Below are 4,562 nucleotides of genomic sequence, written 5' to 3'. Positions count from 1 at the left end.
AGGGAAAATCTTATGAATAGCAGAGAAACACTGTCTGATACATCACTGGGCAACTTTATGAATAGCCCAGAAACATTGTCTGATACAGTGTTAAGCTAGGAATATGGTTGGAAAGCTCTCAAAATAGGACCACTTGAGAGCTGCATCATCAGAGTAGAACCAGTCTTAATGATATTGATGAGGTAAAGCTTTCGAGACCTCCATTTGCTGACATGAAATGACTCAAATTGAGGAAAAACAGCTGCAAACATCCATTAATAATCAGAACATGGAACGTACAAAGCATGAATCTAGGAAAGCTGAAAGTTGTCAAAAATAAAATGGAACACAGAAAGATTGATATCCTAGGTATTAGTGAGCGGAAATGGACTGGTTTGGGCCATTTTGAATCAGACCACCATGTGGTCTACTATGCCGGGAGTGACAATTTGAGGAGGAATGGCATGGCATTCATCATCACAAAGGATGTTTCAAGATCTTTCCTGAAGTACAATCCTGTCAGTGATAGGATAATATCCATACACCTACAAGGAAGACCAGTTAATATGACTATTATTCAAATTTATGCACCATCTACAAAACCGAAAGATGAGGAAATTGAAGACTTTTTTTTATCAGCTTCTGCAGTCTGAAATTGACTGAACATGCAATCAGGATGTGTTAATTATCACCAGCGACTGGAATGCAAAGGTTAGAAACAAAGAAGAATCACTGGTAGTTGGAAGCTTTGGCCTTGGTGACAGAAATGATGCTGGAAATCACATGATAGAATTTTGCAAGACTAACGACTTATTCGTTGCAAATAACCTTTTTTCAACAACACAAACAGTGGTTATACATGTGGACTTTGCCAGATGAAATACACAGGAATCAGATTGACTACATCTGTGGTAAGAGTCAATGGAAAAGCTCAATATCTTCAGCCAAAACCAGGCCAGGAGCTAATTGTGGAACAGAGTATCAACTGCTCATATGCAAGTTCAACTTGAAGTTAAAGACAGTTAAAACAAGTCCATGGGAGCCAAAATATGATCTTGAATATATCCCTTCTGAATTTAAAGACCATCTAAAGAATAGATTTGATGCATTGAACACCAGTGACCGAAAACCAGAATAACTATGGGATGACATCAAGAACATCATCCATGAAGAAAGCTAGAAGTCACTAAAAAGACGAGAAGACCAAAATGGATGACAGAAGAGAGTCTGAAACTTGTCCTTGAGCAGAGAGCAGCTAAAGCAAATGGAAGAAATGACAAGATAAAAGAGCTGAACAGATTTCAAAGAGTACCTCGAGCAGACAAAGCCAATTACTATAATGAAATGTGCAAAGATCTGAAATTAGAAAACCAAAAGGGAAGAACACAGTCAGCATTTCTCAAGCTGAAAGAACTGAGGAAAAAATTTAAGCCTTGAGTTGCAATATTGAAAGATTCTATGGACAAAATATTGAATAATTCAGGAAACATCAAAAAATGATGGAAGGAATACAGAGTCACTGTACCCAAAAGAACTGGTAGATCTTCATCCATTTCAGGAGGTGCCATATGATCAAGAACCAATGGTACTAAAGGAAGAAGTCAAAGCTGCACTGAAGGAATTGGCGTAGAACAAGGTTCCCAGAATTGACAGAATACCAATTGAGATGTTTCAACAAACAGATGCCCAGTGGAGGCACTCACTCGGTTATGCCAAGAGATTTGGAAAATAGCTACCTGGCCAACTGACTAGAAAAGATCCATATTTGGACCCATTCCAAAGAAAGATGATCCCACAGAATGTGGAAATTATCAAAAAATATCATTAATATCACACGCAAGTAAGATCTTACTGAAGATAATTCAAAAATGGTTGCAGCAGTATGTTGACAGAGAACTTCCAGAGATGCAACCTGGATTCAGAAGAAGACGTGGAACAAGGGATATCACAGCTGCTGTCAGATGGATCCTGGCTCAAAGCAAAGAATACCAGAAAGATGTTTACTTGTGTTTTATTGACTATGAAAAGGCATTTGATTGTGTAGATCATAACGAATTGTAGATGACATTGAGAAGAATGGGAATTCCTGAACACTAGATTGTGCTTATGAGGAACCTGTGCATTGACCAGGAGGCTGTTGTTCAAACAGAACAAGGGGACACTGCATGGTTTAAAATCAAGAAGGGAGTTTGTCAGGGTTGTATCCTTTCACCACACTTATTCAATCTATATGCTAAGCACATAATCCATGAACCTGACTACATGAAGAACGTGGCACCAAGATTGGAGGAAGAATCATTAACAACCTGTGATATGCTGACAACACAACTTTGCTTGCTGAAAGCGAGGATGACTTGAAGTACTTACTGATGAAGTTTGAAGAATACAGTCTGAAGTATGGATTATATCTCAATATAAAGAAAACAGAAATCCTTACAACCAGACATGTAAGCAGCATCACAATAAATGGAGAAAAGATTGAAGTTGTCAGAGACTTCATATTGCTTGGTTCTACAATAGACGCCAATGAAAGCAGCAGTCAGGACATCAGATGACATACAGCACTGGGAAAATTGGCTGCAAAGGACCCCTTTCGAGTGCTGAGGAGCAAAGATGTCTCCTTGAGGACTAAGGTGCACCTGACACAAGCTATGGTATTTTCAGTCGCCTCATATGCATGTGAGAGCTGGACAATGAATAAGGAAGACCAAAGAAGAACTGATGCTTTTGAGTTGTGGTGCTGGCAAAGAATCCTGAAAGTACTGTGGACCACTAAAAAAACTAAGAGATCTGTCCTGGAGGAAGTGCAGCTGGAATGCTCCTTGAAAGCGAGAATGGCCAGACTTTGTCTCACCTACTTTGGTCATGTTTTCAGAAGGGACCATTCCTTCCCTGGAGAAGGATGTCATGCTTGGTAAAGTGGTGGGTCGACAAAAGAGGGGAAGGCCCTCAACGAGATGGATTGACACAGTGGCTGTGACGATGGGCTCAAGTAAAGCAAGGATCATGGAGCTGGTGTGGGACTGGGCAGTGTTTCGTTCTGCTGTGCATGGGGTCGCTATGAGTCGGAAACGACTCGATGGCACCTAAGAAGTCCAATTATTCTCCACTCCACCTCACATTTTCCCTCCTGTAATTTTCTCCATGTAATTTATCACCTTCTAACATATCATTTTATTTATTATTTGGTTTAATGTCTGCTGCCCACCTTCACCTCTGTCAATGTAAGCAGGGCAGGGAATTTTGCCTGTTAAATAAAATTCACACAACTGCAAACACTATTTAAACACTGCCTTTTTCTTCTTTCTCCAGTTAACTTACTTATTTTTAGAGATTTTATCCCTGTTAAGGAGTGAAAGAAACATATAACTCCCTTCTATCTTTCAAGAAAGGATAATTTTCATTCCCCTCCCCCTCAAAAAAAAAAAAAAGCCCACAGTGAAAAGAAATGTGGTTACTAAGTATAATCCAGATGTAAGCCACCAACCTAGGTTTTCATATTCTTAACACACCACAGTGTTTGACTTCTTGCTTCCTTCCTTGGATTTAGTTTTATTTCATCATTGACCTCAGAATTCTAAAACCCACTTGACTTCCACAAGATCTAATGCCTCTTTTGGAGTTCGTCTGGTAAAACATAATGGAAGACTTTTGAAATCACCATGACAGTCAAGCTAGGCAGATACACTTCAGGGAAGATCCATAAAAAACTTGATCTATAAATTCAATGCAATCCCAATCAAAACCTCAGAAAATTATTTTGTGGTTATAGACAAGCTGACATTAGCATTTATATGAAAAGGCAGTTCCATGTGATCTAATGCCTCTTTTGTGGTTCATCTGATAAAACACAATGGAAGACTTTTGAAATCTCTATGCCGTTCAAGCTAGGCAGGTATACTTTAGGGAAGCTCTGTAAAAAAAATAACTTGATATATAAATTCAATACAATCCCAATCAAAACCTCAGAAAATTCTTTTGTGGGTATAGACAAACTGACTCTGATGTTTATATGGAAAGACAATAGATCCAAAATAATTTTTATTTATTTATTTTTTTTTTAAAAAGGGAGCTTTGGTGGTGTAGTGTCTATAGCATTTGACTGCTAACCAAAAGGCTGGCGGTTCAGACCCACCAGCCACTCCTCAGAAGGAAGACTGGACAATCTACTTCCATAGAGATACTTCCTCAGAAACCCATGGAGAGGTCGCTATGAGTTGGAATCAACTCCACAGCAAATAGCCAACACAATTTGGAAGAGAAAAACAAAGAGGGAGGACTGACAGTACCCTACTGACACTACCCAATTTCAAGACCTGCTAAATTTGTGAAATAGACAAATAATAGATCAATGGTGCAGAATAGAAAGCCAGAAATAGATTCAAAGATAGTCAACAACTGATGCATGCATCTGACAAAGGATTTGTAATTAAAATATACAAACACCTCTTTAAAAATGTACCCATAGTTTGGGATGCTGTGGGACCCATTGGCAAGGTTTTTAACACCTTTGAGCTTAGTTCTAGCTCTTTATAAAATAAAAAGAACGTGTATTTTCGTGTTTATGTGAGACTCTGAGACTA

Source organism: Orycteropus afer, unplaced genomic scaffold (assembly GCF_000298275.1).
Source record: "Orycteropus afer afer isolate SDZICR_OR568_19922 unplaced genomic scaffold, OryAfe1.0 scaffold00021, whole genome shotgun sequence".
Lineage (NCBI taxonomy): Eukaryota > Metazoa > Chordata > Mammalia > Tubulidentata > Orycteropodidae > Orycteropus > Orycteropus afer.
Note: the sequence above shows the minus strand (reverse complement) of the source record.